At 48.2% G+C, this 22,921-nt stretch overlaps 1 pseudogene; it reads left to right on the forward strand.

The window, feature by feature from the left end:
• The first annotated feature begins 19,621 nt into the window (after window positions 1-19,621).
• LOC144173245 (uncharacterized) lies at window positions 19,622-21,545 on the forward strand (annotated as a pseudogene).
• The last annotated feature ends 1,376 nt before the right edge of the window (window positions 21,546-22,921 follow it).

Genomic DNA, 22,921 nt, shown 5'->3' on the forward strand with positions numbered 1-22,921 from the left:
AAATCGGGAGCCAATGAACCTGAAAGAGCTGTAATAGAGAAAGACGTCGGGGCCTGCTCTCATCGCGTGAGCACGAAAATGAGCTTCTAGTCGAACTTCCCACGTCTGCAGGAGGTTGCTATGATAAACAGACCACACAAAACCCGCGTTGACTCTACTACTACAGGAAGCCTCAAGCTCTTCTTCCGCGCTGCTTTACAAATGACTACGGTAAGCTCTGACTTGGCGAAAACCTTACAAGCGAACTGCGTATTCAGCAGCTGCTTCAGAAGCGTGGCGTTTTCCTGCTGCGTTTTTAAAAAGACGATAGTCTGTCTTGGGCTACTTAAACGCAGACATTTTCGTCTGCCTGTATGTCTGTTTGTCTGTCTGTGTGTATGTTACTCGATTCAGCCACCTGGCCAAAGTGAAACTAGTCTGCGCAATGTCTTATATACTCACAGCGAAATCTAAACGTCTAATTCTTGTTTATATAATAATACATGTCAACTTTGTCGTACAAGAACAAGACATTACGCAAATAAAAGATATAAAATAATTACACAAGGATTATTTACAGTTTGATTTTTGGTTTGTTTTCATGGCTTTTTTAAAGGGACTCTTCAAAACTTACGATAACCGATTTCACTCTTGTCTTCGTATCTGGAAGCACCGCGAAACCTATGGCCATCGCCAGCGCGGAGCGGTACTGCCTGATTTGCTCGCTTCGATTTCTGGTTTGTTTTCATGGCATTTTTAAAGGGAATCTTCAACACTTACGATAACCGATTTCTTCCTGTCTGGAAGCACCGTGAAATCTGTAGTCATCGCCAGCACGGAGCGGTACTGCGTGATTTGCTCGCTTTGATTTCTGGTTTGTTTTCATGGCTTTTTTAAAGGGACTCCTCAACGCTTACGATAACCAATTTCACTCTTGTCTTCGTGTCTGGAAGCACCGCGAAATCTATAGTCATCGCCAGCACGGAGTGGTACTGCGTGATTTGCTCGCTTCGATTTCTGGTTTGCTTTCATGGTTTTTTAAAGGGACTCTTCAACACTTACGATAACCGATTTCTTCATGTCTGGAAGCACGGCGAAATTTATAGTCATCGTCAGCACGGAGCGGTACTGCCTGATTTGCTCGCTTCGATTTCTGGTTTGTTTTCATGGCATTTTTAAAGGGACTCTTCAACACTTACGATAACCGATTTCTTCGTGTCTGGAAGCACCGTGAAATCTGTAGTCATCGCCAGCACGGAGCGGTCTGGAAGCACGGCGAAATTTATAGTCATCGTCAGCACGGAGCGGTACTGCCTGATTTGCTCGCTTCGATTTCTGGTTTGTTTTCATGGCATTTTTAAAGGGACTCTTCAACACTTACGATAACCGATTTCTTCGTGTCTGGAAGCACCGTGAAATCTGTAGTCATCGCCAGCACGGAGCGGTACTGCATGGTTTGCTCGCTTCGATTTCTGGTTTGCTTTCATGGCTTTTTTAAAGGGACTCCTCAACACTTACGATAACCAATTTCACTCTTGTCTTCGTGTCTGGAAGCACCGCGAAATCTATAGTCATCGCCAGCATGGAGCGGTACTGCGTGATTTGCTCGCTTCGATTTCTGGTTTGCTTTCATGGCTTTTTTAAAGGGACTCCTCAACACTTACGATAACCAATTTCACTCTTGTCTTCGTGTCTGGAAGCACCGCGAAATCTATAGTCATCGCCAGCACGGAGCGGTACTGCGTGATTTGCTCGCTTCGATTTCTGGTTTGCTTTCATGGCTTTTTTATAGGGACTCCTCAACACTTACGATAACCAATTTCACTCTTGTCTTCGTGTCTGGAAGCACCGCGAAATCTATAGTCATCGCCAGCACGGAGCGGTACTGCGTGATTTGCTCGCTTCGATTTCTGGTTTGCTTTCATGGCTTTTTTAAAGGGACTCCTCAAAACTTACGATAACCAATTTCACTCTTGTCTTCGTGTCTGGAAGCACCGCGAAATCTATAGTCATCGCCAGCACGGAGCGGTACTGCGTGATTTGCTCGCTTCGATTTCTGGTTTGTTTTCATGGCTTTTTTAAAGGGACTCCTCAACACTTACGATAACCAATTTCACTCTTGTCTTCGTGTCTGGAAGCACCGCGAAATCTATAGTCATCGCCAGCACGGAGCGGTACTGCGTGATTTGCTCGCTTCGATTTCTGGTTTGCTTTCATGGCTTTTTTAAAGGGACTCTTCAACACTTACGATAACCGATTTCTTCATGTCTGGAAGCACGGCGAAATTTATAGTCATCGTCAGCACGGAGCGGTACTGCCTGATTTGCTCGCTTCGATTTCTGGTTTGTTTTCATGGCATTTTTAAAGGGACTCTTCAACACTTACGATAACCGATTTCTTCGTGTCTGGAAGCACCGTGAAATCTGTAGTCATCGCCAGCACGGAGCGGTACTGCGTGATTTGCTCGCTTCGATTTCTGGTTTGCTTTCATGGCTTTTTTAAAGGGACTCTTCAACACTTACGATAACCGATTTCTTCATGTCTGGAAGCACGGCGATATTTATAGTCATCGTCAGCACGGAGCGGTACTGCCTGATTTGCTCGCTTCGATTTCTGGTTTGTTTTCATGGCATTTTTAAAGGGACTCTTCAACACTTACGATAACCGATTTCTTCGTGTCTGGAAGCACCGTGAAATCTGTAGTCATCGCCAGCAGGGAGCGGTACTGCATGATTTGCTCGCATTGATTTCTGGTTTGTTTTCATGGCTTTTTTAAAGGGACTCCTCAACACTTACGATAACCGATTTCTTCGTGTCTGGAAGCACCGTGAAATCTGTAGTCATCGCCAGCACGGAGCGGTACTGCGTGATTTGCTCGCTTCGATTTCTGGTTTGCTTTCATGGCTTTTTTAAAGGGACTCTTCAACACTTACGATAACCGATTTCTTCATGTCTGGAAGCACGGCGAAATTTATAGTCATCGTCAGCACGGAGCGGTACTGCGTGATTTGCTCGCTTCGATTTCTGGTTTGCTTTCATGGCTTTTTTAAAGGGACTCTTCAACACTCACGATAACCGATTTCTTCACGTCTGGAAGCACGGCGAAATTTATAGTCATCGTCAGCACGGAGCGGTACTGCATGATTTGCTCGGTTTGATTTCTGGTTTGTTTTCATGGATTTTTTAAAGGGACTCTTCAACACTTTCGATAACCGATTTCACTCTTGTCGTCGTGTCTGGAAGCACCGCGAAATCTATAGTCATCGCCAGCACGGAGCGGTACTGCGTGATTTGCTCGCCGCAGTAGATACGCCTTCCGTTTCTGCTTTGCTTTGGCTTTCTTTTTGATGTGGCTACTATCGAAGGCGGTTATTGCTGTAGCTGAAATAAAGCCGTAATAGCTGCTACATCGCTATAATTACGTAATTCCGGTGGTCACTGGAGGCAAAAACCACGAAAAAGAGAAAATTTTCCTCAGCAAATTTCAAAGTCATCTGATGGGCATAGAGAAGAAGTTGTTGCTGAGGTACTATGTGACATTTTCTAAGTACTCGATGTGTTGGTTGACTACATTTTGAAAGCATTTAAGATTTAGAAAAAAAACGTTAAAAAAACGTGTTGCAGGGCCCCTTTAAGTGCCAGCAGTACACACATTGGATAGCCACTTCGACGAAAATCGCAACGAAAGCCAAACAGAAATTTGCAGATGTTTTTCTGCGACGGACAAATGAGGCAGTGCGCTCTGTGATTTTGATAACTATAGCTTTTAAGGTGCACCAGTCACGAACAAAAGAGTGAAAACGCTGATCGGCAGTGTTGCAAGGTTCGTTTAATTACACAAAAAACTTCCAAGGAGACGAGCTCCTCCCAGCAGTGCGTCCTTGCTTCTGCTACTAACACCTGAAAAAAATTAGCAGCGGCTTAGCTCGGCTATGCCAGGATATACGTTGCGTGAGCGAAGGTTGAGCTGGTTATTCTTAGGTTTCCTGATTGTCTATGATCAGCCTATTATTATGTTTACTGCTGCTAAACCGATTTACAATCCAATCAAACTCAATCCAATCCAATGTAGTCAGTCGCGGTGGCGGCGGCTCCAGCGCGCCAGCTGTGCGCCGTGAGACGTCACTGCTCCTCGCGCATGCGCAGCACGTCTCTCCAGGAGCCACGCGATACTGCTCAACCTCGGCCTGTGTAGCTCACGCGGCAAAAGCTCGTTTTTCGCCTCCCATTTCCCTTCGTTTAGGTACGCATTCAGAGACTATAAACGTTCGCTCTGCTCATTTAAGCACTCATTGCCACGGGTACATACGACAGCAGTGGAGTAAAGCTCCTTAGCGAGGAATTTTATTCCAGGGGAACAACCTAGCGTACGTTGTTCTCGATTTGCGCTAACTCTTTGAGCAATATACGGCCCCCTGCAGAAATAATAAACAGGCATAACTTTGGTGTGCGCGCAACAGATATTGCAACTACTGTTTCTCAGCGCGTTGAACCTGAAGCTGGCGTGCACGAGGTGAGCCTACCACCATCCCGAGAAAGCTCTGTGGGGCATTATATATCGACGAAGACTGATGGAAATCGGATGAGACTATGTACTATTTACTTCTAATATTGCGGTAGTTCTTCTTATAAGTAATACGAGCGTAAATACCAATAGCACAAGCAAACCTCTCGGGCAAGAGGCTTTCGAGCCCCGCTAAACGGGAACATGTTTTTATTACGATAGTATGCCCGTTGGCACACATACTACGTCACAAGTATAGATTAACCCCCGTTCCGCGAAGAAACGCAAGGATGGAGCGATGATGGTGTCCCCAAATTCAACGATGAAGGTAAAGTGGCCTGCCAGGGTGGAGGCCTCTGCCTCGGAGGTGTCTTGTTCTCGCCGCTTCCATTGAAAGGCAAGTCCATAGCAAATGTTTAGTGTCCGCATCTTCGGCAGGAGCCGTGCAAAAGGGGCAGTTCTGTGCGAACGGGGCATGGTAACGTGGTGGCCACTCCCGGGTAACATCGCGAGAGAGGGCTACACCAACACGAAGTCTTCGCAGCAAGACCTCCTCCCCGCGAGCGAGTCTGCTAGGAAGGTATGTTCCACACGGTGGAATTAGAGCTCGTGTGGCGCGACGAAGATCTTCTTTCCTTTGGAGAAACTGTTCTGGGGTGTCTAGTGGCAGTAAAGGCAATGGTCGTGGAATAAACGCAGTGTGGCAGGCAGCATCCGCCGCAATGTGAGCAGAGAGAGTATTTCACCGTACCCACGAGAGCCGCAAAGGGCAGGGGTACGTGTCCAGTATGTCATGAATGTGCCTCGAGACAGCGGAGTTATTATTTACTCGACGTAAATCACGTGTGGCCGCCGTAGAGTCTGTATAAATGTGTAAAGTAGTACCTCCAGGGGCTTGATGAAGAGCAGCAGTTAGTGCTTGCAAGCCGTCCCGGATGGCCGTAAGCTCGGCCGGCATAGACGGCAGGGTGCGGCGTGTTTTGTAGAAGCACGATTGACAGGACTCTGGTCGGTAAGGACATTGCAGTGTTGTGGTCACCACGTCGCCTTTGGCCCCAGCGTCCACAAATGCCTGCACCACCTGGGGTTGAGAATCAGCCGCCAGTTTTTGTGCGACCGGGAAAAGCGTGTCAGAATGCCGTTGCATCGATTGTGCAGTCGCGTTAGTGGCCTGTTGTCGGTCACCTGGTGGTTCCCGTTTAGTTTTGGCTAAACGGGAACATGCTTACCGCAATGTCTCGTGTGAGGTAGCCAGGACCGCTTAAGGACTACAGGAACTGCGGGGGAAAAAAACTAGCCATGTCAGGTTTTCAACCTCCTTCTCACCAGCAATTATAACCCCAGATGTGCCCAAACGTCGTGGTATATATTGTATCAACACAAAGTATATGTGTACTAGGGAAGGCGAGTGTAAGAAAGGAATTTAAGGCGGGTATTCGAGGATGATACGAATGCTACACACGTCACTAATCAATGAGACTCATTCGTAGGAGTCATACTGTTCTCAACAATGCGATCGCACATGTGTGGGTGAAAACTGTGTTTAGGGGGCCTTTGTTCCGGCAGAGCGAGCGATTTTTATAGGATTGCCGTCGAATTATTTCGAGGAGAATTAGGTGGAATAAAGTAATGTTTATCACGGGTATTTTGAAGCTGTCAGCATTGTCAGAACACACGCCATCCAATGTTAGTTGTCCGTCTGCGTGTGGATCCGAGACATTGTTCGGTGAGAGGAGCTGGCTATCGCGCTTTCAATGGGTTTTCCAGCTTCTCTTACAATATACTATACGCTCCCTCCTACAGTTATTAGAGACAAGAACAGGAATCAGCGTTACCGTTTTTTTCTCCGTTCACTTCCTCCATTCATTCCTTGACGCTAACGAGGAAAGGCTGAACTCGCCATTGTTTCACGCAAAGATTATTTCTCATTCCATTTTTGGTGGGCAAAAAAAATGGAGCTGACCCAGCACTTTCCATTAGAAGGAGCAGGATGGTCATACTACTCGTCAATCCGATGCTTCCGCAAGAGCTGGTCGTGCGTGTGCTTACCACAGTCGGCATGGCCAGCCTGTGTATGAGTTATATATAAAACTTGTGTGGCTAGCCGTAACCGACCTATGATAAAACCACGTGAACTTAACAATAATTATCAATTTAGAGAGGCGTAAAAGGAAAAACATTGCATGCGAGAGTTGGAATACCTGTTTGTTTAGGAACAACTCTACTTCTAAAAACTGTAGGTGACAGAACCCTAAGAGAGACTACACTACATTACGTCCCAGTAATGATGTGCAAATATCTTATAAATTTGGCGCACGCATAATGAAAGAAATGATGTTGTAAGTTTAACGGAAAGAAATCCCGACATCCAGGAATCGCAGCCGGCTCGCTAAGCATGCTACTGAAAGTCAGCCGTCTACAAAGTCCGTCTACAAAGTGGTCCGTCTACAAAGTGGAGCTAGTCAGATGATTTTCTTTAGAAGGTGGTCAAAAACGGGAACATACCTCAAACGCGTAGCTAAATTACAAGCCGCAATGTGGCGCCGTGCCTTGACCACGGGTGCATTAGGTGTGGGACGCGTTCGTATGTAATGGTCACAAGTAGGGCACAAAACGCTGTGGAAGTTTATGTTGTGCAGTGGTTGTGAGAATGGTGGTGCCTTGGTTACTTCGCAATGATAGAAGCCCGCTTTGTGGGACGTGTACAGGGCGGGAAGAAAAATCACTCGATACCGCAACTTTTGCAGCTCGGACGGTAAGCCAAACATCACGAATGTTGCCAAAAGCGCGATATCCAGAAAATCACCCGACCATCTCTCAAACTACAGCCACTACTGTTTTCTAATTGCAGCATCAAAGTCCAAATGAGCGACACAAAAAATCTAATATAGGTTGAATAGTGTGTGATATGTGAAATATGGGTAATATGTGTAATGTGTAATATTATGAAGTATGAGGGTGGACTCAGCTAGCACTCGATAGACATAGCTGGAACCTTTGGGAGATGCCTCCGCCCGGCAGTGGACCCAACCAGGCTGCTGCTGCTGGTGATGATGGCGATCATTATGATGATGATTATGATGAAGATGTGTAATATAGGCCAGAAGCTTTAGTTGAGGGACGGAGGGGATAGCCGGAAATATCAAAAAAAGTAGGGGAGACTACAACTTTATCGAGCGTTTTATGCTATGTTAAAACCTCCAGTTACAAGCTTGTGGATGGAAAAAAGGAACAAATGTAACGAGATCAACGTAATTGCCCAATTTCAGCCATTGCGGTGAGTTATGCTTCTCAAGACCCAGGCCTTTACGGTGTCTTCGTCCAGGAGAATAGCACCTCGCGGGCCCTGATTGCCTCGACGTTTACTGCGCAACTCAGTAATAGGGCCACTGTCACCGAAACTCGGGGAGCGCACTGTGGGCCGCGTTCTGTGGTTAACGTCCCCGTATTCAGCTAAATGACGACCAGCCACAGTGGAGGCATTTTTCCGACGGCACCGAAGGCTCGTTATGGCCGGCCCATCCGGCCTCTCTATTCTCGGCCTTGTTCGCGACGCTTAGGTCGGCTCAGTTCTTCATCTGCGAGCCTGAAAATTTTAGTGGAGGTATATAAGTAGCTGCCCGTCTAGGCCAGAGATCGCAGTAATTATCCACTTCCTTAAAATTTTAAACCAGGTGGGTGACCCTAACTTTTTTCCCGACTAGTAAAGACTACGTAAATTACCACTTTTATATTCAGTTGAAACGAAAAAGTAAGGTAACAGTTGCCTATTGATAAAAGGTGATTCTAGTAAGCTGATACATTTTGACAAACGTGGAAAGCTGAACGTGTTGGTTCATTATTCCGGGAAATTTCGGATTCATGGAAGCAACGCTGCACACAAAAGAGTAACGGAGTCACCATGGCCCCCCTTGTGTTTCTGATTCACTTCTGCGTGATGGGTTACTTGCATTGGTTTGTTTTATACTGATGCATATGTTACGCATGACAAACCGTAACATGTCTTGGGTAGGACTCAAAAAACTTTGCGAAGCTTTCACTAGGGGTGCAAGGCTGGAATACTAAACTGTGATGTTGCCTTCTTCATTGCTGATTAGACGTCCTCGTATTAGATATAAATGTCTTTATCATCATAGCTGGTTGATACCACACAGGCCTGCACTATCTTCGACCTGTATCGCTTGTTTAGCTTCATCACAACAGCCGCGACTATCTCGCTGTCACCCGTTTCCTTAAATTAGGGTGCACTGCCAGAAGATATGGGGAGTCGACTCATGAGAGCCAACAAACCCCACCGAATCCACAGGGCACAGGTGACAAAGGGGGTGGCCGTCTGATGTGCGGCTTTCGCCGACTAGAGCGGCAAGAATGAGCAAGAGCCCTGAACGAAAAACAACACAGACTTATATTTAGACAGGCAAGTTACAAATACAAGCACGAGGTAGCAGATCGATAATTACAGACAACTTAGATGGAATTCAAATACAAGAAACAGTTCAATTCGACAAAATGATACAAACAGGAGCGTTAACAAATGAAGGTTACGAATCGGAGCAGTTAACTAAAAAGAAACGAACAGTTCGATGCATATGAGAGACAGAGTCCCAGCATATTCACCGACCGGGCCGGACGATGCACCGCTGTCGGAGGCGAGTCGGCTACCTGGGAAGCGTAGCTTCGCTGTAGGCCAGGCCGTCCGAGACGATCACGGTCATTCAAGGCCCGGGAGCACGTTGGAGTCCTCCAGGGCGCGGGTCGCCGATGGTGTGATGTACAAACTGGCAGGTGCAGTTGTCAATCACGACGTCCAAACGTAGCTTGTGGGTTTAGGTGTGGCTTCTCTTTTTATAGCCGTGCCGGCGCGGAGGGGGAGAGCACAACACACAGCGAGCCCGCCGCCATCAGCGAATAACTTCACTCTTCTCCCTTCTAGAATCATCGACGCTCTTAAGCACTGGCAAGGCCACGCGCACCTCCTCGAAAGTACTGGAAGCTTCGACGAAACCGGAGCGGCGGAGGTTTTATTTTTGTTGTTTTCTGGCCGGCCAGCCGGCGTAAGATCGTGTTACCGCCTCTTCGTCCGAGAAACTTCCAGCGTTGTCTCGGGCGAACAGAACCGAGTGTAAGAAGAATTAGGCGCTGTACAATAAAATGAAAAATATATACGGTACTTTTAGACGTCGTACGCTCGAGTTTGTGACACAGCCCCCCAGTTTCAGAATATTATGCAATAATATTCCCAAAACTCACAAAGTCGTGCGTACGCGTCGTTCACAGTTAGTGAACAAAAGAGGCTGTGCCTACTAACACAAAATCAAGTACAGCCCAATGTTCTTCCTAAGAATAATGACAGGTACAGAATTCGCGTACAGAACAGCGGTTTGGCGCAGATTTCTCAACAAATACACATCCTAGGGACAATTCATAAGTTTAAGAACAATACAGTTCTAGCATTGGAATTAAACCAGTGCCCATTATAAATGTCTGGCCAGTAGTCATTACAAGCGCGAAACTCATGAAAATACAGCGTGCGCTCCAGTGCGAAAGTCTCGTAGTCTCAAATACAATGAGTGTACGTCAGTACTCAGAAATACATACAATGCGCTGGTACAATGAAACTCATAAAAACATAACTAATATGTTGTTCACAAACAATAACATGCACCCGGAAAGTTCACGAATGTCACCACTAGTAACGCCAGCTATACACGGCATGGGTGCTGTAGAACAGTGAAAGTAAAAGTGATAAAATAAGTACATGCTTCGCGTACAGTACGACAGAGAAACAAATAATAATGTTCAGGTATACAGTACTCGGCGTGAAAATACAACTCTGTCTGACACAATTCCACTCATATCCCACGTGCATACCTAAATTTGCATTCTTCATGCTTAGCCCGTGTCTATTGGGCGCTTGCGTAACTGCGCCTGCGGAATTCTTCTCTTCAGAGAAGATTCTTTCCAAATGTCTCGCGAAGAAACAAACTCTTTCGTTTCCGCCGTGATACTGGACCCGCGAAAATGCTTGAGTTTCTGGGCCTTCGTCTGTCGAACGTCCGAGTGGCTAGTAATGGCTTGGCACTTCTTCCCACCTGCCCGTCGGGACAAATGGCTGTGGAGATGTTTTCTCTTACTCATGAGCCCAAACCTGCACTCCTTGTTTCGGCAGCCCAGCTGTTTGCCGAGTTTCTGAAGGCCTGCTTTCAAACGTTTGTTCTTTCGACGACCTTCGGCACTTATTTTCCTTCTGTGCGGCTCCATCGCAGGGGCCGCAGACTTTGGGCGCCGGAAATGTGCCAGCTTCGCTTTTGCCGGTGCTCGCGTTACGACGAGCACGGCTTCGCCTCTCTCCGAGGTATCGAATCGGGGTTCTTCTTTCGAAACAGCGGGTGGTTTCTCTCCCACCGCTGAAGTCACAGGATCGTCGCCGACGCTTATGTACGGCGCGTTCCCTCCGCGGAGTGCGGCTCCGCTTCGCACGGGGGTTTCAAACTTGACCTTAGAGTCAGTCTCTTTGCTCCTCGAGCTGTCAGTTTCGAAAGGGACGCTAGTCTGCCCAGCAAATTCGCAGTCTCGAGCTGGGTCTTCCTGCATAACGAGCGTGCAACTACCCGTGTCTTTCGGAAAGACATCGGTTTTCTCGGGCACTCTCCCCGCAATATCGGGTACCCCTTCGTCTAGAGGGTTCGGCCCCGACGTAGTGATGACATCCACAACCGGGATGTTATCTCCATCCTCAAGCTCCGCATCACCTGTAGGATCATCGTCCTTCCAGGTCTGAAGTGGTGCGCTTTCGCACAATTCTGGAGGTATTTCCTCCCTGATTGCGGATACTTCCGCCTCTTCGCCTCCGGAGCTATCCTGGCGTTCCTTCATCGTCTCAGGGTTAATACTTTGGCCACTATTCTCATCTCTCGAATTTTCATCATTGAGTTCATCTTTCCGATGGAACTCAATTCGCACAATCTCTGTGCTCCTATTCATGTCTTGAGACACGGCAGCCACAGCTGCCTCTCTAGCCGACTTATCGGGGTGTGGCTCCTCAATAAGTGGCTCTTCCACCTCCACGGGTGGCGGTTCTTCTGGGGCAGGTAAAGTTATCGGGTCTTCGGGATCCCTGACTCCATCGATGTTGCCGAGGATGAGGTCATACATGGACCTCTCCATGCAAAGGGCGGTTACGCTTCCCGTGTAGTAGGGAGTCTCCACCTCGATCTGAGCTACTGGCAACTCTCGCATTGAGCCATCCATAAAGAACACTGGGTTTGTTTCCCCAGTGAACTCCTGTTCTCGGACTAAGTCCGTTCGCACAATAACTGTGCTGGTGCCGGTGGAGCGCAAAACTGTAATGGTTTTGCCTGACAATTTTCCATCAGTCACCGGCACTGTCTTCGACCCCATTGCCGTAATGGCACCCACGACGTGAATTTTTGTGCCCCTTTTTCGCTCCTCAGAGCTATCAGTAGCATCGTATTGCTTGGGTGCCCTGAGAGGTGCGCATTTGCGCAAATCCTGGCGCCTTTCATCGTTGCTGCTCCTGCATGTCGCAGCCTTATGTCCAGCCCGCCCGCACTTAAAACACCTGGAAACATTATTTCTCGTAAAGTTGCTCCAGCAGTCCTTGGCAATGTGCCCAAACTTGTTACAGGAGTAACATTTCAGCGGGGGTTTTCGGCTGGTCCTCCTTCGGTCCACTACCGCGTTTCCGAAATTTACCTTAACCTTTTCAAGGTTGGTACTGAGACACAGGCGCCTATTCTCTCCTCTCATGCTCCGATCTGCTGATGAGCAGTCGAGCTTCAAACGTTGATCATCAACATTTGCTCCTGTTAGCTCTTCTTTGCTTGATTTCTCCTCTCGCTCCAACCGAAGTTGTCTCCGAAATTCTTTCTCTCTTTTCCTCTCAGCTTCTGTTCGTGCTGCCTGTCTTGCTCTCTTAACTTTCTCGTTTTCTTCTTTTTCTTTCTGAGCTACCCACTTCCGCAGTTCGGCCCCTGAGAGGCCCAGCTTGCAGCCCAACGCTACGATTTTCTCTAAATCCATGATTGCAAATGTATCGCAATCTAGCCACAATACTCTAGCCTCTAGCTAGGTATGTCTACGCAGAGAAAGTTAGCGAGAGCACCCGCTTATAAAGGCAGTAGCAACCTAGGCCAAAAAAGTTCCAGGCTCTTTCTCCTCCCTACCGCTCACATCAGACGTCCTGCCGCGGACGCCAGAAATTGTCACCCGTTTCCTTAAATTAGGGTGCACTGCCAGAAGATATGGGGAGTCGACTCATGAGAGCCAACAAACCCCACCGAATCCACAGGGCACAGGTGACAAAGGGGGTGGCCGTCTGATGTGCGGCTTTCGCCGACTAGAGCGGCAAGAATGAGCAAGAGCCCTGAACGAAAAACAACACAGACTTATATTTAGACAGGCAAGTCACAAATACAAGCACGAGGTAGCAGATCGATAATTACAGACAACTTAGATGGAATTCAAATACAAGAAACAGTTCAATTCGACAAAATGATACAAACAGGAGCGTTAACAAATGAAGGTTACGAATCGGAGCAGTTAACTAAAAAGAAACGAACAGTTCGATGCATATGAGAGACAGAGTCCCAGCATATTCACCGACCGGGCCGGACGATGCACCGCTGTCGGAGGCGAGTCGGCTACCTGGGAAGCGTAGCTTCGCTGTAGGCCAGGCCGTCCGAGACGATCACGGTCATTCAAGGCCCGGGAGCACGTTGGAGTCCTCCAGGGCGCGGGTCGCCGATGGTGTGATGTACAAACTGGCAGGTGCAGTTGTCAATCACGACGTCCAAACGTAGCTTGTGGGTTTAGGTGTGGCTTCTCTTTTTATAGCCGTGCCGGCGCGGAGGGGGAGAGCACAACACACAGCGAGCCCGCCGCCATCAGCGAATAACTTCACTCTTCTCCCTTCTAGAATCATCGACGCTCTTAAGCACTGGCAAGGCCACGCGCACCTCCTCGAAAGTACTGGAAGCTTCGACGAAACCGGAGCGGCGGAGGTTTTATTTTTGTTGTTTTGTGGCCGGCCAGCCGGCGTAAGATCGTGTTACCGCCTCTTCGTCCGAGAAACTTCCAGCGTTGTCTCGGGCGAACAGAACCGAGTGTAAGAAGAATTAGGCGCTGTACAATAAAATGAAAAATATATACGGTACTTTTAGACGTCGTACGCTCGAGTTTGTGACACTCGCTAATGCTGAAAACCTCCTCCACGTTTCCAGGTATTTCTCTGTGAATTAAAAATCTCACCCCATGTTCTTTCTTCTCTTGGGGTACACTCTAGCACAACTTATGCCCGCAAGTGAGCTCCATTAAGCCTTCACCTGTCAACCTTCGCTTAACCTGCAGAATATAAACTGTTTCTTTATGTGCGTAGAGCTCCGTCCCTGTCGGGGATGTTGCCCGTTCCAGTTTCAATACAAGTGGTTCACCTGTAAGGGCAGGATGCAGTCAAGACGAAGCGGTTTGTCTGGATGGTGGGCCAACCGTGAGTAGTAATGTTCTGACTGAATGTGTTCTACACAGGTAGTCTAGCACGTTTGGTAGAATTTTGAATGAGTCGTCTTTTACTGCGAAGCAATTGCTGCGACTCTCTGCAACCCACCCCCTCTTCTAAATATAACGTCTCTTGTGGCGTATAATCATGTGTAGCGACATCTGGAGACCCCTGTAGAGAAAACCCCTCCCTGGGTTTCTTGCGGTGTTTTTTTTTTTTTTTTGCCCAAGAAGCAGAAACTGGTTGTCAGGTGCAGTGAGACTACAAAGAGCAAAAATATTGTGTGTCCTAACGTAGGAAGAAAGATTGTCCCCCAAAAGTTCTGCGTCTCGCACCATAAACCAGTGCGTCACCTCGAAGGTCCGTAGAAACTTTGTGTGTGGCAACACAAACCGGGCGCACGTGGTTGTGCGATAACAAACCAGCGCCAACTTCGCGCCGCGCGAACTGTGCCAACATTCTTTCTATGGACATCATTGATATACTTTGTGCGACGATTACTAAAGTCGAATCGTTTATTGCTTCCCGTGTTAAGGCGATGTGTGCATATTTATGCGGTAAAAGTTGACCTCCGCTGCATTGTGGCTAAGATGTTGTGGATGGTTTTCCGTACGCGATGAGGAAACAAGGCCATCCCTCTCTCTGACGAACGTGCTTTCAATCTCTACTCAACCACATGCTAAGTTGTCTGCTATGACCAGCCGCCGCGTGCCGCAAGAAAATGCTAATCAGTAGCTTGAAAACGCTTAACTCTCCATAAAGCAGAAAATAGTGCCTGCCTCACCATCCTGCCGAAAGTGGTGCTAAAAAAGAACGTGGCGGGTTTCCGCGTACACCTGAAAAAAAAACTACGCATATCTTCTTGCTTCGCACCTGATGTCTTCGAAAAACGGTATCTTCTGCAGCGCCTATCACGCAAGAAACTCTGTTCTTTCTCCTGCCACTGCTCACTGGATTTCCTTCTTCTCTCGCTCGGAACCACCACGGTGGCTCCATGGCAGAGAGAGAGAGAAAAGACTTTATTGAATGTTCGCCTGCAGGAGGGACGAGCAAAGGCTCCGCGGAGCCAGCCCGTCTCTCGACGCTGCCTAGGGCGTCCGCCAGTTCGGCGCGCGAGGGGCCTTCGGGGATGTCCCCTCGAGCCCTCCGTCGGCGCCTCCCCGGGCTTCTGCCTGGCGAGAGCCGCCTCGAGCTGCTGGACGGCTTGCAGCTGCTCCGTCAGGTCCGACGATGCAACCGCTCGTGCGATGGGATCCGGCAGCCGCCCCTGTGGCGCGGCCGCTTCCGTTGGGTAGCGAGAACAGTCCCATAGGATGTGGGTCAGAGTTGCTCTGGCACTCGCGCACACACTGCACACGGCACTTTCATGGCAAAAACGTTGGGCTGCTAAGCCCAGGCACGCGGGTTCAATCACGGCCCCAGTGGGTGCGTTTCAGATGGAGGCGAAAAGCGAAAATGCCCCTGTTTAGAGATTTAGGCTCACGTTAAAGATCCCCGGTCGTCAAAAGTAAGGCAGAGCCCTCGGTTATACGGCGCGCCTCATAGCCTAGGTGTAGCATCGGTGCATTCGGTTCTCCTCCCATGATGACGGCGATTAAAGTTTACTTAGTTCAATTATTCTTCCTAGTTCACACTGCTCGTGTGCATTCTGTTGGAATTCTTTCTGGAGCAGCTCAAGCCAGCGCATTTTGTTTCAGTTCTTTTCATTTATCGCGCCTATATTAAAGACCGTTTTAGGGTGGTGCTTTGTTCATTTGACATCGTGAAAAGTGTCACTCAAGTAATGCATCATGTTGTTTGTAAAGCACAAAACATAATGCAAGCCGACAGTTTTCACGTTCTGCATTCCTAAGCGTATTTCACAGTTCCGCCGAGGTAAAACACTCCCTGTGGGGCTCAGGCACCAAACACGTAACCCGAAATTGCATCCTAGCCGAAGATGGTGACGTGTACAGACCCGGAATTATGATTTCCTCGGACGTGTGTCCGCGTGCAGATATTTAGTCGCTGCGTATTTACCTCTCTCGTTATTTCTGTGGCTAGGTGCGTTTCGTCATTTCTCTTGGAAGTAAGGATTTATTAGCTGAACACCACGTGTTGCTACACTGCCCTGCATAGCGTCAGCCAGAAAACGGACGTGGACAATGGTGACGACATTGTCTTTACAACAGCTTCGAGAGCCCTTTCTTTTGTAAGCTTTGAAGCACCAGCCTCGTCTGGCGGATGTGGCCCGGTCTATACTCAGGGGCAATTTTCTGTGGCAATGCAATCAAGGCTACAGAGCCGAACCACGCCGTTTCACTGCGCGGCTGGAAGTAGTTCAACAAAAAATTGGCTCCAATCCATGCTATGAAGGTGGTTGGAAAGCAAAGCTATAAACGACACCCCCAACAATTGCCCATGCGGTGTCTTTTGAATTCACACACGTGGCTCCACAAAGAGTAACACCGGAGACTCTTCCAGTCGTTACCTGGAATTCGCAGGGCGGCGTCCCGAACGCAGCAGCAGCGACGGCCACGGCCGGGCTAGAGCGGCGGACGCCGCCGCTGTAGCCCGGTCGTGAGTCCGGAGAGAGAAAACGGAGAGGAGCGTCTTTTGAAAGGTGAGTCAGCGGAACCTAGCCATCCTGATGTGGTAGCTTGGGGCTACACCACCGCGCGACGCAAGCGCAGACACCGAAACAATGCGGCATGTGAGCTTAGTGATTCCCAGTTATACCGATTTAAATTGGTTAGCTTAGTAAGCTTGATAATTGCGAGGAAGCTGAGGGAACTTTTGTGCTTCCTGTTTCACAGAACCTGTTGCCACTTTCGCCTCTAGTAATACGTCTTAAACCACAACCGAATTGGTAATCACCAATTTAGAAAACGGAGTCCCATTCGTGGCAAGCAGTGCGCAAAAGCTAACGTTTCTTTAGCGGCCAGATGTCTGTATGGGGTTTGTAGATTTTGTTCTTCCACCCCGCAAACCATTCGTTAACGTATGTTTGCCGTACGACCACTAATTCCGTCGGGTGTGGGTTACCCTAGAGGTACTGTCCAACACGTTAATCAAGCTGTTCGAAGGCAGCGCGCAATGAACGCGAAGCTGCACCGAAACTTGACCAAAACACCTACCGCTGAAGCAGACGACAAAGTCGCACTGCCGACGCCGCCCCCGTAGAGCAGGCATTCCCGCGCGGGGAACGCTGGGTAAATTTTCGGCGCCATCTCTAGTGTGCTCCGTGAGCGAAACCCTCCGAACCCCTCTTCCCCCCACCGCCACCTCCGACGCTATCAGAGTTTGTTGCACCACCCTCCAAGAAAGAACCGTTGGATAACAGAAATAGAAAGCTTTGCTTTAAAACAATTTGATGGATAAAACCTAAGCAATTCAAAAATAGTTTTTTTTTTCAGCCTTGGATACACTATGGCACGAAATTATTAGCCAGAATATGTGAAACAAAGGGCATTCTGATTTACATTTTCTGGGTTTTAGTTTGGGCACTAGCACTAGCGTCGCATAGGTTCTCTTCAGGAAAAACTAAGGCGTTCATTTCGACGGCACCTTCCTTTCCCTACGGTAGCTTCCGTTTGAATTTGTGCAGAGGATCGTGACGACGTTTGAGGACCAAAAGCTGTCAAAATACACGAAGCAAGTTCTCTGCAACGCGTACTCCGAACTGAGGCTGACACAACTGAGGCTCTCCTTTTCCGCATTTCTTTCGGTTAGTAAGGTCGCCGGCGGAGGTTTTGCGGGGTAACCTAAAGTTCCGAAGGCGTAAAATGATATAATTATATCATCATATTTTACTTCCTTCACGAGGCAAAAAGGGGTTATTACATAAGGGGTGGATATACAGGCGTACAAAAAAACATTCCACATAAGGGGTGGGCATACTTGGTAAAAGAACATTGCCACAAGTTATCACTGACAGAGAAGATTGGGTACATTTTAAATGAAGATTTCGTTTTCATGAAGGCCTCCTTTAGCGGCTACAAGACCACCTAAATTTACCGGAATGACAAGAGTGCAGCGGTACGGTAGTTTCATTCTTCAACACACACAACGCCATCCAAATGGGATTTTACTTAACGTCGTAGTGCATGCGGGCTGCTCTTTCGATATGCCGCGCCCACAATATGTAAGCTCGCAAAACGCGTAGGTCGTGCTTCCCAGTTTTCAGCTCCAGAAGGGTTTACATATCAGTGCATGCCCTCAAAACTTTTGCACTGACAAAATTTACGTTATTTCTGCACGGTTCAGAGTTGGATGATGGTGTCGTCCACGGTACAATTTATTAAGTCGGTCCGTGTTCTCCAGTCAAAGCGTTGGCTTGTGCTTACAAACAAATCAAGCGTAGCGAAGAAGACGCTAATATGCCTGCATGCGCGCTCATCTTAATTCAGCGCACACAACCACGTAGCTCATGCGAAAAAAGGAGCTCTGTAGCAAATGCGTGTCTGTCACGCCGAAACTGAAACCGAAACTAGTTTATTGAAAACTACTTCAGCGCAGTAACACAAAGCAGTTACCCCCCCCCCTCCACCCCGTTGCTTCTTCTGCATTGCCACGAAAGTTGTACCCGAGTATAGACAAATAAAGACGACAGTCGCTGTAGTTCCAGGGAAGAACTTAATTTCAGCCGGATGTTGTTTCTTCGCTGCTGTGTTTCTTCCATTTTGTGAAACTTTGGGCTACATAAACAAGGACAGAGAAAGATACACATGGACGACTGCTCTCCTGTGTGTATCTTCCTGGGAATTCGCCTGCGTAGCGCAAAGTTCCACGATTACTCAATTCTTACTGGGCTGACTCTATGTGTTCCTCCCTCCTTGCGCATAGTGTAAACCAGGGTGTTGGAACGAAATGAAAACCGGCAAAGAAAAACGAAAAAAAGAATACATTTTTGACCGGGAGGAAAACGAAAACGAAACGTTATTTACAATTTCGTTCCGGAGCGAAACCGAAAAAAAAACGTTACGGTTTTCGGTTCGAGTACAAAGTGCGTTCGAGTACGTGCGCTCTTGTGCAGATGCTTTGAGGCTGATTGAATGGACCTTTCCCCAGTAGCGATCTGCGCATGCTTGGGCGGCCGGCCCACCATTCTTGGAAGTAGCCCTGGCGAAACAAACAAAATGGCGCCCCCTCAGCTTGCTGCTTGGGGTGCGGCTTTGCTTTCTAGGGCTGCACGTTTTTATTTCCACTTTTCGGACAGTTCTGAGTGAGTTAGTTTGTGCACACAAAAAATGCTTTCAAATGAAAGGGGCAAAAATGTTCGAGGCTGACCACGCCGCGAGCACGTAATTGGCTACCAGTGAGGGAGCAACAAAAATGAAAAAAATGAAGAAAAGGGGGCGATTCGGCCACTGGAGATTAGTCACGCGAGCGTGCGCCTGCTACTGTGACATTCATGTGAAGGGCAGGGTGACGGGGGGGGGGGGGGGTGCGGGTGGTACTACAGGACCAGGATATTTCGTGAACGGGTTCCCTGAAAGCAAACATTTCGGGGGAATGCCTTAAATTCGCCGTGGCAACCGCTAGGAGGACCGGTACTGGAAAAAAGGTCCATTGCAACCATGCACTTGCGTTTCAGTGCAACAGCTTGATTTCAAGCTCCACAGTAGTCGCACCTCATTACAATGGGGCACGACAGAACAAATCGCGCTCGAATATTTTTCGTTTATGGCAGCATCTAGAACAAATCTACGTGCCAGAATAACGACTTACAGCATGTAGTTTCTGGATATCACGGTGGAAACGTGAAGCGGAATTTGCAGAGGTGCCATCCAGAGGTTTACGACGTGTTGTGCGCCGAGAAAGCCGTGTGCACAAAGCGTGTTGCATCCGGCGGGGATGAATACTGTTCTGCTCCAAAGCTCAGGCAAGTGGACATATCAAGCATGCTTCAGTCGACTTCGCCAAGAAGCGTTTCACTTGAAATGACAGAGGACGGCCTAATGAAAATTTGCGTCGAACTTGTCACAAAGAATGGACGGCCGTTTCGAATCGTCGATGACTCCGGATTCCGCCAGATAATAGACCCAGTCCTTAAAGCACTCGGCACCAAGCGGGCTATAATTTCGGAGACTTAAGGAGAGTTCGGGAAGAGGCCAATCGAAAACGAAAGGGAATTGGTCGGTCACTGGATAAGCGGATGCTTTCTCTTAAAATTGACAGCGCGTCCCGGCTTGACATGGCGCTGCTTGGCATTAATGTACAGTATGCGGAAAAATGAAAACTAATTCTCCAGGCACTGGCTATGAAAGAACTTTTTGAGAGACACACTGGTGAGCATCTCAAGTTGCAGGTGAAAAAAACACTTTCTCGTTATGACATCATCGTTAGCCAGGTGTACAGTGTCACAACTGACAACAGCGCCAACATGTTTAAGGCCGTTCGTCTTCTTGGTGAAGCTGACGATGAAAATGAAAGCTCCAGTTCAGATGAGGAGGCCGGCGTAGGTGATCACGCATTGGAAGCCTGCAGTTCTCGGTGTTGGGCAACTCGGACGATGCTGAGCTCCCGTGCGCGGACGAAGGTTTTCTGTTAGGTGTTAGGTGCGCAGCGCACACGCTTCTGTTGGCCGTAAGTGATGTTTTGGGAGATTCACGGGCATGCACAATCTTCGCAGAGTGTCGCGCACTTGTAAAGAATCTCTGCGTACAAAGTGTCATGGCTCTGATAAGGAGGCTAGGGCTAAAGAAACCCGTCATAGACTGCCCCACAAGGTGGATGTCGACGTTTAACATGCTGGCCAGGCTGATCGAGCTCAAGTCATTCACCGAGACTTTTCTATCAGAGGAAGAACGCGTGCGCTGGACAGAGAGCACGTGGGCCCAAGTGCAAATGCTCACGGCTTTCCTTCATCCGGCACAAGTGCCCACAAACACGCTCCAGTCCGAACAGCTGACTATTGGGGACTTTTACGGCACATGGTTGACGTATTTCATGGACACGTCCAGGGTATCCTCGCCACTGGCAAAGGCCCTGGTCCAGTCCATGCAAAAGAGGGAGCGAGACCTGTGTGGCAGGAATATTTTTTGTGCTCCACTGTACATGGACCCTCGCTATCGCCAGCTTCTCACCACCGAGCAAAAAAGCTAGGCAAGGCTGCCACTCGCGAAAACCTGGCAAGGGACTGTAGGCCTTCAGCGTAAGCAGCAGGATGAAAGCATCACCCAAGCTGGCGCAGTCGCCGCAGTACCAGAAGGACCTGAAGACGCCCTAGAAGCATTTCTAAAGGAAAGGGAAGGAGATGTTGGTGTGCACCGTAATGCTTCAAGTGAGCTAGGCACACTCGACATTGCGGGTGCCCTTGAAAGGCTAGAAGAGGAACCGCCTCTTCCGAGAACCGCAAACCTATTTGCCTTTTGGGAAGAGCACAGAGAACGCCAACCTGAACCTTGCGCTTTAGCGCAGGTAGCCCTTGGTGTTCCAGCCACCCAAGTCAGCGTGGAGCGGGCATTCTCGTCGCTAAAGTTTATTTTATCTGACCAGAGGTCTCGCCTTTCACCTAGCCCACTTGAGGACGTGCTGCTTCCGAGGTCATATTCAGTGCCGTAAGATATGTCTGAAGAAGTACTTGAATTTTTGTGTGCACTTGTGAGTGACCTTTGAGGACATGCAGCTTCTGAGGTCATGTTCAGTGCCATACGATATGTGTGAAGTAGTGCTTCAATTTTTGTGTGCACTTGTGAGTGACATTTGAGGATGTGCATGCAGCTTCTGAGGTAGTGTTCAGTGCCATAAGATGTGTCAGAAGAGGTGCTTCAATTTTTGTGTGCAGTGTGATACTTGAGGACGTTCAGCTTCTGAGGTAATGTTCAGTGCTTTAAGGTGTGTCTGAAGATGTGCTTCAGTTTTTGTGTGCAGTTGTGAGTGCTCTTTAACCACTTTAATTTCTACCAAAAATCAATAAACATCGCTTTTTGTTTTTGTTTTTAATTTTTGTTCTCATTTTTTTCCGCGCAAACACGAACCGTTATGAACCGTTACGAACCATTATATTTTTTTTCCGGAACTAAAACAAAACGGAACTTTTCTCTGTGGAACGAAACAAAAAACGAAACGAAAAACATTTCGTTCCGACACCCTGGTGTAAACACACGTGTCCTTACCCATTCTACCTCATTTAATCTTGATGTTCTGAATCAGTGGCCCTAGTGCACTAACGCATACGGCATTCGCTGCGAAACTCAGTCTCCTCCGGCGATCTGTCTTTAAGTGACCTTAGGACGTGCGTTTTAGAATAAAAGCTTAAGGCGCGCTGACTGGAATTGCTGATGATGGTAATGACACCTTAAAAACTGACTGGGTGCTTCGACCACGAACCCAAGAGAACTCCTCGTAGTTTCAGTCATATAGGCCAGAAATACTCGGGCACTCCGTTCTGCGTTGGAGCAGCAGCAGGGTTAGACAACATTTGTTTTAATGTAGGAGCTCGACCACACATCTCTATCCTGCAAATGAATAGTTCAGCGATTAAATTGCGGTTACATCATCATATTTTTTGCCGTGAACGGTGGTCAAGGTAGCATTCGTTGAAGAGCACTTGCGCAATAAAGCACTGTCATGTCTTCCTTGTTCAGATGCCTATTTCATCATAATATAACCAGGTACAGCCACCCACTAGCTTAACAAGAACGAAGGAACGCGTGGCTTAAGCTGCTGCCAGCGCCACAAAGCAAAAATAAATTTGTGGGAGGTTTTATGAGTACACTAATTTGCAGGTCAGTTTTGCCTTTTGTGCCAGTACCTTGTGATAAGTTTTTGGCTGCACGTTGTAGGGATTTGCCCTTGTGTTCCCCGGCGTTTTACCGTTTGAACTACCGCGCGCCACCTTTCCTGCCGTCTGTGAATGAACTGTAGAACGAATGTAGGTTAGAAGGGTGCGTAGCACTTCCGATGGACACTAGATAAGCACAGCAGCAGTGTTAAGC

This window comes from Haemaphysalis longicornis, unplaced genomic scaffold (assembly GCF_048455015.1).
Source record: "Haemaphysalis longicornis isolate Haplotype H1 unplaced genomic scaffold, Haemaphysalis longicornis Haplotype H1 scaffold_3, whole genome shotgun sequence".
Classification (NCBI taxonomy): domain Eukaryota; kingdom Metazoa; phylum Arthropoda; class Arachnida; order Ixodida; family Ixodidae; genus Haemaphysalis; species Haemaphysalis longicornis.